The 15,189-nt window shown below is 38.2% G+C and overlaps 1 long non-coding RNA gene across 2 annotated transcripts in view; it reads right to left on the reverse strand.

Annotated features, from left to right (window-relative positions):
• Positions 1–844: 844 nt before the first annotated feature.
• The window catches only part of LOC111750161 (uncharacterized), a 228,258-nt gene continuing 213,913 nt past the window's right edge, over positions 845–15,189 (reverse strand). For both annotated transcript variants that reach the window (XR_010323174.1, XR_002785316.2), the window contains exon 4: positions 845–13,562. This is a non-coding gene — a long non-coding RNA (uncharacterized LOC111750161). The remainder of the gene's footprint in view (positions 13,563–15,189) is intronic.

The raw sequence follows: 15,189 nt of genomic DNA on the forward strand, positions 1-15,189 counted from the left end.
GCCATTGAAAACTCTATAGTACAGTTCTATTCTGACACACATGAGGTCACCATGAGTTGGAATCCCCTCGATAGCAACTGGTTTGGTTTTTGTTTTTTGGTGGGCACGAGCATAACCGAATGATTCTTTCATTCCCAGAAGATATATCCAGGAAGCAGAGAAAGTGAAATTTTATCAGATATATTGGTTTTATTTACCCTTCTACCTCCCTTACTACATTGTGAATTCCTTTAGGTCAAGGATCATGTCTTCTGTATGTATATTAGTTAGCTATGATTCAGTGCCGACAACATACAAGCCACTCAATAGACTGATTAGTTAATTATTTAATGCTGTTGGTGAAATGGGAACCCCTGGTGGTAAAGTGCCACGGCTGCTAAACAAAAGGTGGGCAATTCTTATCCACCAGGCGCTCCTTGGAAACTCTATGGGGCAGTTCTACTTTGTCCTATAGGGTCGCCATGAATTGGAATCGACTCGATGGCAGTGGGTTTGGTTTTTTTTTTTTTTGGTTGGCAAAATTTTAGACTAGAATGGAATATTTTAACTTCTATCAACACTTCACACTATGCACCACAATAAATTCTAATAGAGTTAACATTTTTTAAATATTTTTAAAAACTATTTTTAAAGCATAGGAAAATATAAGTAACACAGGTTCTGCTACATACTATATCACCTACACACACACGAAGCATAACACAGAATATAGAGAAATTTAAAGGAGTAATAAAAATTGTTTATAATTTATATGATTGGGAAATTTTTTTTTCCTTCAAAATCTGCTTGGAACTAATACAGATCTGTATGAAAAACAATTTCCAAAGAACAATGGTCAAAGTAAATAGATGGATAATAGTAATAAATGTTAGTACGAAGGGTTTTTTTTTTAATTGTGAATTTTTCAAAACCAAAAAAGAATAAAGCAATATGAATTTAACACGTATAAGGTAACACCAAACTGGATGGAATGATAAAAGCAGTACTTTTAGATACATAATAGGCCACAAAACATCTTCATTTAACTTAGTTCATCTTTGCCATTCTCCTTGTCTTAGGCTGGGTTCTTTGGAGAAGCAAAACCAGTAAAGTGTATAAACATATAGAGAGAGAGATTTATATCAAGTAAATGGCTGATACAATTGTGGAGGCTGGAGTGTCCCAAGTCCATGCATCAGCATAGAGGCTTCTCTCAATTCACATAGCTGCAGGGGTTGGTGAACCCAAGATCCTCAGGTTGGAGAGCAGAGTTCCTGCTTTCGAGCTGTGAAGATCAACGAATCCCAAGGTCTGCAGATAAGCTGGTAGCTCAAGTCCCAAGAGCCGGAGGTCAGACAAACAGGACGCAGCCACAGGATCCAGACTGAGCAAAAAGCCAAACATCTGCTTATATTTGGATGCAGGCCACACCTCCAAGGAAAGTCCCTTTCAACTGATTGCCTACTCACAGCAAATTCAATAATCATGGGAGTGATCACACATAAACGCCAACAATCATGGCTCAGCCAGCTTGACACACAATCTTAACCATCACGGTCCTCCAACAGCACTTGTGAGATTACTAGAGCAAATATAATTATTTCTATTTTTCAAATTAAAAAAAAAAAATCTCTACAAATAGTAAGTGATTTTCAGAAGGTCCTCAGCCAGTAAGTGGCAAAGTCAAGGCTCAGCTCAGTTCTCACATCATGTTTAATGTCTTTTCCCCTAATTGACATTAGGATATTAATAATAAAGGGCAAGGAGATAATTCAAATGAAAAAGCAAATATGCAAAAATGGTTGAAACTGAATTACATATTGTTACTAACATCTAAATGACTCAACTATTTAAATGTGAATGAATAAACAGGGGGATCATAGTGCGTTGATTTGATTGTATGTAAAATCCTATTAAAATCGACAAATCCAAGGACTACGTAGAAACATGGAAAAGTCCTTAAAAAAAAAATACAGGCCAATGGAAAAATATACAATGCAGAATATTATATATTGATTGATTTCTACAATATACACTTTGACTATAAGCAGGAGTATGGGAAAAGGCTATAGGTTTTACAACTCATCAATAATTTACCATATTGGGGTTCTGTTTTCTCTTCCCTTCTACCAATATTTCATGTTTCTACTGACATTTGATTTTTCTATTTAGTGTTCACTGTCAATTGTTTAAATAATTAAAAACCATAGTAAAAATATGGCTGGAAGAAAAGACACATATACACACATAAAATGTCAAGGGAACAAGTATAAAGCAACATGTTAAAAAAAAAGAAGAAGAAGCTTTATTGAGGTATAATTGACATACAATAAACTATGTATATTTAAAATGTAGAATTTGATACATTTTGACATTTCTTTTACTTTTCATATATCCATTAAACCATCACCATAATCAAGAAATCCCCCTCCCAAAATCCCCTTCATGTCCGTTTATAATTCATCTCTCTTCTCCTTCTTGGTCCCCAGGCAAACAATGATCAGCTTTCTGTCACTATAGATTAGTCTGCATTTTCTAGAAAGGTATATAAATGGAATCAAACTGCATATATTCTTTTTTGTCTGCCTTCTTTCACTCAGAATACCTACTTTGAAATTAAGCCACGTTCTGTGTATCAGCAGTTCTTTTCTTTCTCCAGGTGACTGTGGTGCACAGTAAACTTTGAGAACTGCAGTCCTAGGGCATTAATAGTAACTAAGGCATAATTTCCTTCTGTCATTTGAAAAATTAGTCTACTGAGATACAATGGAGTCTTTTTTTTTTTTTTTGAGCAGTCTGCAAGAGGGAATGAGCATCAGTTAGTACGCAGTGTCTTGGCTCTTGCTGGTGTCTGCAATGACTCAGGTAACTAGCTTAACTCCTTAAGCCTCAGTTTTCCCATCTGTGAAATGCGGTTAGGACTGGCACCGGAGCCTGCTCCCTTTTAGTGAGTAGGAGCTACTTTTTATTCCCCTAAACTGTTAACATCCCTAGGTTTTAGATAACAGAAGATTAAAAAGGATTCAATGGTGAAATGTGTGAGAAATGGAGAAAAGGGATCATCAAGGAATCATAGAAGACTGAGGAGAGGGCTGAGAGGTGGATGAAGACAGCTTGTTAAGAGATTCTTCTCTGAGCTACCGCTTAGTTATACTTGCAAAGGCTGATCTACTTAGCACTAAGTAACCCTCCATTTGGTGAGAATTCATCTGAGGATGTTGCCTCACGGTCAGATAGAACTGGACTTGAGTTCTACCTGGAACAAGTCACTTACCTTCTCACAGCTTATCTGAAAAAGTGAGGACAAAAAATTAATAGGTAGATGGGTTGATTGATCAATAGATACATACAGGCAGACAGACAGATACAGATTAATAAAAACAGACTTCTCAAACCTTAAACCAAAACTATCCCCTGAAGTCTTTTCTGAACCAAAAAAAAAAAAAAAAAAAGCTTATTTTAATAGGTAAAGCATGTTTGCTTCGAGCATTGTGGTCTTTTAAAGAATTATCTATGTGAGATCAAATTGATGACGACAACTTGAAGGGGGGATGGGAAACTTAAAGGCCGTGATTTTAAGTTTAAGGTAATGGTGATGGAATAATGTGGAAAAGGTTAGCAAGAATGGTAGCATAACCTGAATAGCCAATGGCACTGAATTGTACATGTATAAATTGTTCAAATGGTAAATCTTTTGCTGTGAATATTTTCAAAAACAATAAAAAATTATATTTAAAACAAAAGCAACTAATACTCAAAACTTATCACTTACTAGTTATTTTACTAATATCTACGCTCTTGAGTTTATTTCCATCTATCATATTTGTATGGTAGAAATACTATATAATGGTGTGCTACCGCACATCTCTTTCCGGCTCCATAGTCATTCATGTTAGTGTTTTGAAATAAGCCACAGAAATCAGCTAATGCTACAAATCAGGATTTGATTTATTGATTACCTAGACTTAAGAAAGTGATGGAGAAAATACAGATTGTAAATAATTCAGATTAAACTTAAACATGTTTGTGTCTTTAGATATGATATCACGAATAGAAAAAAATTCTGGTATTTTAAAACTACTGTCCAATTTAGCAAAGAGATTACTCATTAACAAACATAAATCATCAATTGCAACCAGAGATTGGCTATGGATTCAAGAGTTCAGCAAAAAATCAGTGAAAGCATGCTGTGAGAATCAAGTGGTCATGTGAAATTTACAATAAAGAGTTGACTATTTTAATGTTACTTGAAAATTCTCTGCTACACACTCTTTAAATCAGTAGAATCCATACTAAACTTTTATATATATATATATGCATGCATTTTTTCCTTGAGAGCCAATTGTTAACCAGTTACCCTCACACCACTACCCAGATTCACTTATTCCACGTTTAACAATCATGGTGTAAAAAGAAGCTTCCCTTTTCCTTCTCTCTTCCCAGTATCTATCACTCAAGAGGAAGACCCTGATTGGTCCTACCAGGTCTCATGTCTACATGCATATGCTCTCACCAAGAAAGTTGCAAAGAGGACGCAGCATTATAAATAGCTCAGTCTGGGGCATATGCCCTCTCCTGGCTGCTGGGTTATACCATGTTTGATGGACTCACTGACTATGGAGAAAGGCACAGTTCCACAAAAAGAACAGAGATGCTAGGCAACTAAACAATAGATGTCCATTATACTGTTGCTGTTAGCTGCCTTCCAGCCAATTCTGACTCATAGAGACTCTATGTACCACAGAACGAAACACTGTCCAGTCCTGTGCCATGCTCACAATCATTGTTATGCTTGAGCTCATTGTTGTAACCACTGTGTCAATTCATCTTGCTGAGGGTCTTCCTCTTTTCTGCTGACCCTTTATTTTACCAACCATAGTGCCCTTCTCCAGGGACTGATCCCTCCTGACAAAACGTCCAAAGTAGGTAAGACTTAGTCTTGCCATCCTTGCTCCTAAGGAGCATTCTGGCTGTACTTCTTTCAAGACAGATTTGTCCGTTCTTTTGGCAGTCCATGGTATATTCAATACTCTTCATCAACACCACAATTCAAAGGCATCAGCTCTTCTTCAGTCTTCTTTAATCATTGTCCAGTTTTCACATGCATATGAGGTGATTGAAAATACCATGGCTTGGGTCAGGCGCACCTTAGTCTTCAAGGTGACATCTTTGCTTTTCAGCACTTTCAAGAGGTCCCTTGCAGCAGATTTGCCCAATGCAATGGGTCTTTTGATTTCTTGACTGCTGCTTCCGTGGGTGTTAATTGTGGATCCAAGAGAAATGAAATCCTTGACAACTTCAATCTTTTCTCTGTTTACCATGATGTTGCTTATTAGTCCAGTTGAGAGAATTTTTGTTTTATGTTGAGGCGTAATCCATACTGAAGGCTGTGGTCTTTGATCTTCATCAGTAAGTGCTTAAAGTCCTCTTCACTTTCAGCAAGCAAGGTTGGGTCATGTGCATAACACAGATTGTTAATAAGTCTTCCTCCAATTCTGATGCCCCGCTCTCCTTCATAAAGTCCAGCTTTGTGGATTATTTGCTCAGCATACAGATCGAATAGGTATGGTGAAAGGACACAACCCTGACTCACGATTTTCCTGACCTTAAACCATGTATTATTCTATCATTGTTCTATCTGAACAACTGCCTCTTGATCTATGTACACGTTCCTCATGAGCACAATTAAGCGTTCTGGAATTCCCATTCTTGGCAATGTTATCCATAATTTGTTATAAACCACACAGTCAAATGCCTTTGCATAGCCAATATAACACAGGTAAACATCTTTCTGGTATTCTCTGCTCTCAGCCAGGATCCATCTTACATCAGCAATGATATCCCTGGTTCCCATCCTCTTCTAAATCTGACCTGAACTTCTGGCAGTTCCCTGTCAATATACTGCTGCAGCCGCTTTCAGCAAAATTTTGCTTGTGTGCAATATTAATGACATTATTCAATAATTTCCACATCTGGTTGGATCACCTTTCTTGAAAATAGGCATAAATATGGATCTCTTCCAGTCAGTTGGCCAGGTAGCTGTCTTCCAAATTTCTTGGCACAGATAAGCAAGTGCTTTTTTTTTTTACAGAGCTGCATTTGTTTGTTGAAATGTCTCAACTGGTATTGTGTCAATTCCCAGAGCCTTGTTTTTTGCCAATGCCTCGGTGCAGCTTGGACTTCTTCCTTCAGTACCATCGGTTCCTGATCGTATGTTACCTCCTGAAATGGTTGAACATCAACTAATTCTTTTTGGTGTAGTGACTCTGTGTATTCCTTCCATTTTCTTTGATGCTTCCTGCGTCGTTTAATATTTTCCCATATAATCCTTCACTATTGCAACTCGAGGCTTGAATTTTTTCTTCAGTTCTTTCAGCTTGAGAAATGCTGAGCGTGTTCTTCCCTTTTGGTTTTCTATCTCTAGCTCTTTGCACATGTCATTATAATACTTTGCTTTGTCTTCTTGAGCCACCCTTCGAAATCTTCTGTTCAGTTGTTTTACTTCATTTCTTCCTTTTGCTTTAGCTGCTCAGCGTTCAAGAGCAAGTTTCAGAGTCTCTTCTGACATCCATTTTGGTCTTTTCTTTTTCTCCTGTCTTTTTAATGACCTCTTGCTTTCTTCATGTATGATGTCCTTGATGTCATTCCACAACTCGTTTGGTCTTCAGTCATTAGTGTTCAATGCATCAAATCTATTATTGAGATGGTCTCTAAATTCAGGTGGGATATACTCAAGGTCTTACATAGGCTCTTGTCGACTTATTCTAATTTTCTCCAGTTTTAAATGGAACTTGTATATGAGCAATTGATGACCTGTTCCACAGTCGGCCCCTGGCCTTGCTCTGACTGATGATACTGAGCTTTTCCATCATCTGTTTCTACAGATGTAGTCATTTTGATTCCTGTGTATTCCATCTGGCCAGGTCCACATGTACAGTTGCCATTTATGTTGGTGAAAAAAGGTATCTGCTATAAAGAAGTCATTGGGCTTGCAAAATTCTATCATGCGATCTCCAGCATCGTTTCTATCACCAACACCATATTTTCCAACTACCAATCCTTCTTTGTTTCCGATTTTCGCATTCCAATCACCACTAATTATCAGTGCATCCTGATTGCATGTCTGATCAATTTCAGACTGCAGAAGCTGGTAAAAATCTTCAGTTTCTTCATCTTTGGCCTTAGTGGTTGATGCATGAATTTGAATAATAGTCATACTAACTAGTCTTCCTTGTAGGCATATGGATATTACTCTATCACCGACTTCATTGTACTTCAGCATAGATCTTGAAATGTTCTTTTTGATGATGAATGCAACGCCATTCCTCTTCAAGTTGTCATTCCTGGCATAGTAGACCACATGATTGTCTGATTCAAAATGACCAATACCAGTCCATTTCAACTCACTAATGTTGAGGGTATTGACCTTTACATGTTCCATTTCATTTTTGATGATTTCCATTTTTCCCACATTCATACTTTGTACATTCCACGTTCTGATTATTGATGGATGCGTGCAGCTGTCTTCTCATTTTGAGTCATGCCACATCAGCAAATGAAGGTCCCAAAAGCTTTACTCCATCCACATCATTAAGGTCAACTCTACTTTGAGGAGGCAGCTCTTCCCCAGTCATCTTTTGAGTGCTTTCCTACCTGGGAAGCTCATCTTCCGGCACTATATCAGACAATGTTCCCCTGTTATTCATAAGGTTTTCACTGGCTAATTCTTTTCAGAAGTAGACCGTCGAATCCTTTTCCTAGTCTTTCTTAGTCTGGAAGCTCAGCTGAAACCTGTCCACCATGGGTGACCCTGGTGGTATTTGAATATTGGTGGCATAGCTTCCAGCATCACAGTAACACACAAACCCCCACCGTATGACAAACTGACAGACCCATGGATGCCCACTATAGTAAGTCCTCAATAAATGGTAGTCCCTCTCAGAGCCACTTTGGTCTTTTCTTTCTTTCCCGTCTTTTTAATGACTTCTTGCTTTCTTCACATATGAAATCCTTGATGTCATTCCACAACTTGTTATTACTGTTAGGTGCCATAAAGTCAATATTTAACTCACGGTGACCCCGTGTGACAGAGTAGAACTGCCGCACAGGGTTTTCTTGCCTGTAACCTTTATGGGCATAGATCACCAGGTCTTTTGCTCGCAGAGGGCTATGTGGAGTCGAACAGCCAAACTTTTGATTACTAGCCAAACTCTCAACACGTGTGCTACCAGGGCTCCTTAAATAATCCCTAATTCATTTAAATGTTCCTCTTTCCCCAAGGCATTAAGAGTTCCAGCCATTAGTTGCTTATGCATTCATTCCTTCTTCCTTCTTTTAACCAGTATTTATTGAGCACCTACTCTGTTTAAGAAACTGGGTTACATGCTGTGGATTCACTTCAGTTTTCTCTAAATTTGATAAATGGCCGTCTAGTCTGAACACAAGCCTGTCTGTTGTGTCTCAAACATCCTGTTCTGAATCTGGTACCACTACTTTTAAAAATGGTAATGCCACCTCAGCTTCAGTAGACTAATTGAACTAAACATGTTGAAAGAAGCAAACTCTAAGAATAAATCCCCAAATGTCAAAGCCGTCTAGGAGGAATGCAGAAACATATGGGATCCCTGCCATTCTTCAAATTATTCATACCAAGGTGTCTGAGAGGGCTGGGCTCCAGAAAGCAGCTTTATGCCTTCCAGAGAAGCTGTATGGTCATGTAATTCAAATTACAACCTTGAAAAAATAAATCGCGCATTTAAAAAGTCATGGCAAAGAAGATTCTTATCACAAAGGGACATTACATTATATTGCATTTGTGATATAAAGCTTTTTTTACATTCTTAAAATTGAGCAAAAATTTTCCCTATTTTAAGTGCATCTTTTGCCTGTGAAAGTAATGAATTCTGTCCACTCTGTTAACCATCTTTGGGGAAATCAGGCCAGCATCTTCTCTGGATATGACTACAAAGTGCTTTGAAGAAACTATGGCATGAGTCTTACTTCCAAAAGTGAACAAATTGCCCTTATGCCAGAAAGAAGTAAGATCAAAGTGGCTCAGATGTGTAAAACAGAGGCAGTTTAAAAAGAGTTTTTGTTTAAAGGATATGGGCCAAAAAGAAAACAGCAGCTCAGGAAGTTAAAGGAATCAGTTCACTCAGATCAAGAAAGGAAGAACAGCCTGAAATAGCCCATATGTCTTAGGCTGGGATCTCTAGAGAAACAAAACCAGTAAAGCATATAAATATATATAGAGAGAGAGATTTATATCAAGGAAATGGCTCACGTGGTTGTAGAGGCTGGAAAGTTCCAAGTCTCTGGGTCAGGGTGGAGACTTCTCCCAACTCACGTAGCTGTAGGAGGCTGGTGAACCCAAGATCTGCAGGTCAGACAGCAGGGCTCGTACTCATAGGCTGCAGAGACCGACAAATCCCAAGTCTGGCAGGCAAGACAGCAGGGAAGCTGCTATCTCAAGTTCTAAGAACCAGAGGTCGGATGACCCGGAGACAGCTGCAGGATCCAGAGCGAGCAAAAGCCCATTAGGCTTACCAGAAATTCCATTGGATGCAGGCCACACCCCCAAGGAAACACCTTTCAACTGATTGGCTATTCACAGCAGATCCCATCATGGTGGTGATCGCCTTATGTCAAATCTCAACATAAAGGTGATCACGTCATTACATGACTGCCAAACTATATCGTAGCTGCCAAACCACTGAGAATCATGGGTCAGCCAAGTTGACACACTTAACTATCACATCATAGAATACTTGGACAGAGGCAGAATCCACATTCTTGTCTAATCAAAAAAAGCCAAACCCAGTGCGGTCAAGTCGATTGTCTAGACGGGTGAAAGAGAGAAGCTAGGATCAGAGGGGTTGGAGCTGGCAGGTAGAGATTTGCATACCAGCTATGTGCTAGTTTCTGTGTTAGGTACTTATCATAGGTAATCACTAAACCTCACAACTTTTCAGGAGAGATATTTAGCACCACTTTGCAGATGAGATGACCAAGACTTAGAGAAGTCAATAACTTGTCCAAGGTTACTGACAATTAAAAGACAATTGCAGCAGTACATCAACAGGGAATTGCCAGAAATTCAAGCCAGATTCAGAAGAGGATGTGGAAGGAGGGATATCATGGCTGATGTCAGACGAATCTTGGCTGAAAACAGAGGATACCAGAAAGACGTCTACCTTTGTTTTATTGACTATGCAAAGGCATTTGACTATGTGCTCATAAGGAACCTGTGCATAGACCAAGAGGCAGTCATTTGAACAAGGGGATACTGCATGGTTTAAAATCAAGGTGTGTGTCAGTGTTGTAGCCTTCCACCAAACATATTCAATCCGAATGCTGAGCAAATAATCCAAGAAACTGGACTATATGAAGAAGAACGCAGCAGCAGGATTGGAGGAAAGCTCATTAACAACTCACGATATGCAGATGACACAACCTTGCTTGCTGAAAGCAAAGAGAACTTGAGGCACTTACTGATGAAGATCAAAACCTATAGCCTTCAATATGGATTACACCTCAACATAAAGAAAACAAAAATCCTCACAACTGGACCAATAAGCAACAACATAATAAACAGAGAAAATATTGAAGTTGTCAAGGATTTCATTTTACGTGGGTGCATGATCAACACCCGTGGAAGCAGCAATCAAGAAATCAAATGATGTATTTCACCGGGCAAATCTTTAATGTATTAAAAAACAAAGATGTCACTTTGAGGACTAAATACCAAAAAATACCAAAAATACCAAATCATGGTATTTTCAATCACCTCATATGCATGTGAAAGTTGAGCAATAAATAAGGAACCCTGAAGAATTGATGCCTGTGAATTATGGTGTTGGCAAAGAATATATTGAATATACCATGGATTGCCAGAAGAACGAATAAATCTATCTTGGAAGAAGTACAGCAAAAATTCTCCTCAGAAGTGAGGATGGTGAGACTTTATCTCACATACTTTGTACATGTTATCGGGAGGGACCAGTCCATGGAGAGGGCATCATGATTGGTAAAGTAGAGAGCCAGAAATAGGAGGAAAATGCTTGATGAAATAGATTGACACAGTGGCTGCAAAAATGGGCTCAAACATAGCAACAATTGTGCAGATGATGCAAGACCAGGCAGCGTTTTGTTTTGTTGTACAAAAGGTCACTAGTAGTTGGAACTGACTCCATGGCACCTAATAGTTATTGCCTGGCTCTGGATGTATGTATTTGCATAACACAGGAACAGCATTGCCCTCATGGAGACTATATTCTGGTAGAAGAGACAGACAATAAACAAGAAAACCAACAAACAAGTTAAATATTTGCAAGTCAAAAAATTCTAACAAAAGAAAAAGCAACAGGATGGGATAAAAGAAAAAAAAATTAAGAGGGGGACATACTACAGATTAAATGTTCAGAGAAAGTTCCTCTGTGGAGATCACATGTAAGCTGAAAACTAGGTAGATGAAATACTTGTACACTGAAAACCATAAAATATTACTGAAAGAAATCAAAGAAGATTTAAATAAATGGAGGAGCTCTAGTGGTATAGCAGTTAAGAGTTTGCCACTCTTTAAAAATCCTACGGGGCAGTTATACTCTGTTCTACAGGGTCGCTATGAGTCAAAATTGACTTGATGGCAGTGGGTTTTTATTTTTTATCCAAGAATACCAAATGTCTTTCCATTTATTTAAAAACAAAACAAACAAAAAACCTATAGGACAGAGTAGAACTGCCGCATAAGGTTTCCAAGGAGTAGCTGATGGATTCCAACTGCCAATGTTTTAGTTAGCAGCTGAGCTCTTAACCACTGCACCACCAGGGGTCCATTCTTGGATAGGAAGACTTAATATTATTAAGATGTCAAAACTGCCCAAAGCGGTCTATAGGTTCAATGCAACCACTATCAAAATTCCAACTGCCTTTTTTTGCAGAAAAGGAAAAGCCAAATTCATATGGAATTATGAAAAAACAATTTTTTTTTTTTATCATCTAGAAGAGAAGTGATAGCGTTCTGAAATAAAATACACAAAGGAGATAAGAAGAAGAGGACCAATGGGAGATATATTTTGGAGAGGAAATCAACAGGGATTTCCTGATGGAACTGTTGTACAAAGGGAGGACAGGGTGGGTATCAGGGATAACTTCTCTTTCTGGCTTTAGCACCTGGGTGAATGGTGGCGTTCTTGACTGAGATGGGGAAGACTGGTTAGTGTACGACATGTTTCAGGAAAGATATCAAGGGCATTTTGGATATTTTGAATTTGAATTTTATATATCTGAGCGGAGACATCAAGAAAACAATTTGAGGGTTAAATATGGAGCTCAGAGAAGAGAGCTGGGCTCCTAGGAGCAGATGGAGATGTCCCAACCGAGGACAAAAACTTTGGCCAGAATTTCCTCTTAAAAGGCATCTACATTACCTCTGTGTCTACATTACCAGTTCCACAGTTGCCCACATATGTTAGAGCGTATACTCTTTTACATCTTTCCTGCCTTTACAAATAAAGAGATTGGAAGTGCAAAGAGGAATAATGAGATAGGAACCACGAGAAAGAGACCAAAACCTCACAGCACTATTCATAGCAGGAAAACACTGGAATCGACTTAATTATTCATCAGTAGAAAAACCCTGTTGCCATCAAGTCAATTCCAACCTACAGAGGCTAAGCAAAATAAATTACTGCACATTCCTTAAATGAAATATAATGCAGCGACTTGAAATTGCTGCTATAGATCTATATTTATCTACTTATTTCCTGATTAGAAAAGATATCCACAATGTATTACATGGAAAAAAAGTGCATCTCAAAAATAACATATACTATATAAATCATGCCATTTTTTGTCAAGGAGAAATTAATAACCATACTGATAAACCAAAAAACCAAACCCAGTGCCGTCGAGTCAATTCCGACTCATAGCGACCCTATAGGACAGAGTAGAACTGCCCCATAGAGTTTCCAAGGAGCGCCTGGTGGATTCAAACTGCTGACCTTTTGGTTAGCAGCCGTAGTTCTTAACCACTATGCCACCAGGGTTTCCACCATATTGATATGACCAAAAAAAGGATATGTATATATGCCAAAATTTGAACAGTAGTTACTTTGGATGGGGAAATTATACTTTCTTTTTCATATTTTAATATTACCAGATTATATTTACAATGCACGTATTTTTACATTAATTGTTATAATCAGAAAGAGCAAAAGAGCCATTTTCATTGAGGGAAAACAAGACAGACAAGAGTCTGGAAACTTCAGGTGGTAGCTGGTAAAAGCCAGGCTGCCAGGCAGCCGCTCAGCCACTGCCTTGATCAAAACATGGTTGTGTTTTTTCAATTGAATTCAACAAACACCTCCCATGCACTTACTCCACAAGCCTCTGGTTATCTGCCGAGGGTGTACAGATGAATTCATCTTAGTCCCAGACCTCTATGAGTTCACAAGTGAATACCTGGCTCTCAGGGCACATTTATAGACGATCCACAAACTCAAACTTTTAGCAGTACGATTCTTATCACCACGGAGGTTCTTCCAACTTTCTTTGTAAAATCTGAACCAGATGGTCAGAAATACCTGAAAAAAATTAATAAAAATAATCATATAAAGAAAACCACTCTTGTCGACTTATAAAATCCTTAGGTAATATATGGCACATTCACTTTTAAGCTTTAAATTCAAGATATGGAAAAATTGACCAAAATGTAGTAGAAAAATGATAAAATTCTCACTTAGGCACCTATGTAACCTAGAAAAGGAGCACTTGGAATAAAATTTCCAGGGTGTGAATTTTATTTATTCACACAATAGGGCTTTATAATCTATTAATAATTCCTCAAATCATTTGTCTTGTAACAAGGTGAATCAGGCTCAGACAAAATTGGGGATTATAAAGCTAGAACCACCCACAAGATTTAAAGAATTTTTTTTTTTTTTTCTGTATGTCAGGGTCATAAAATTCACTCACATTGTTCAGGAATGCTAAAAATCCATTCCGCTTCAAACTATATTCCACAAAGAAGAAAACAGAAAGCACCTCTTCATCAGAGAAAAAAGGTGCTGCTCAAGGATTTAATTGAGCAAACACCCAGCATAATGTAGCTACCCGTGGTAACAAAAATTAAATGGAAAAAAATGACTCTATTCTAAATAGAGTCAAGCAAGCTCATTCTTTCTCCACAATATTCAGGATAATGCTAGCAACACGCTCCCCTTAGTACACATGCCAAAAGAACATTCCCTTCCATCCCCTCCGCACTTTCTGTTGTCCAAGATTCTACCTTAAAAAAAAAAAAAAAAGGAGCAAGCCAGCAAGGCTGCCAAAATTTAGCAGCTCTAAAAAAAAAAAAAAAAAAAAAAATTTTTTTTTTTTTTTAATGACCACAGAGCCAAGTAGAACATAGATATGCAATAGATGTACAGAAGACGTTTATTGGCTCACTCCCTGAAATTTACTTTTCTGCCCTTTTTTCAGTTGCACCCAGATATCCTCTGGCAACATCTGTCTTCCGTTCTCAGCCGTGAGGTACAGATTGCCTTGAGCCCACTGCCACTACCAGCTCCAGGAGAGAAGTCTACTTGGCTTAAGGCAATCAGCATTTCCTACCCACTTTGGCCACCAAGATTCATTCAAAGATGAGCACATTACTCAGTCAAAACCAAAGAGACATAGAAAGACCTTACTGAGGATTCCCAGAAGGAAGAAGCCTTCTCTTTTCCCCTAGTTGGTGGATTATGAAGTCTAGAACCAAAGCAGCCATTTTATTACCAATAAAGGAAGAACCTGGAGTTAAAATTAATAATTGCAGTTGCTAATTGAACCCACACAGTGGATCCTTAGAACTATCATTTTAGCTCTAGATCAAGCCTTACAGCTCTGATTATTATCTTAGGTAACATATTATTCCCTTGATTGTTTAAGGTAATTTAAATTACTATGTTTTCTGTCATTTGCAATCAAAATGAGCAAATAAATGAAAGCAGTGATAAACCAGGCATTCAACCCAACAGGTACATAAGGGGGAAACTGCTATAGGTATTCATATACTACAGACAAGATTGTAGTGTGTCACATAAGACAAAGGGAAAATGTTCTCCCCACTCCCTCCACAAGATAAAATTACGGCAAGTCTACTCAAAGTCCTACTTCCCACTTATCCTGGATAGTCAGTTTTCAACTGACATGTGGATGATTCAATTTATA

This window comes from Loxodonta africana, chromosome 10 (genome assembly GCF_030014295.1).
Source record: "Loxodonta africana isolate mLoxAfr1 chromosome 10, mLoxAfr1.hap2, whole genome shotgun sequence".
Lineage (NCBI taxonomy): Eukaryota > Metazoa > Chordata > Mammalia > Proboscidea > Elephantidae > Loxodonta > Loxodonta africana.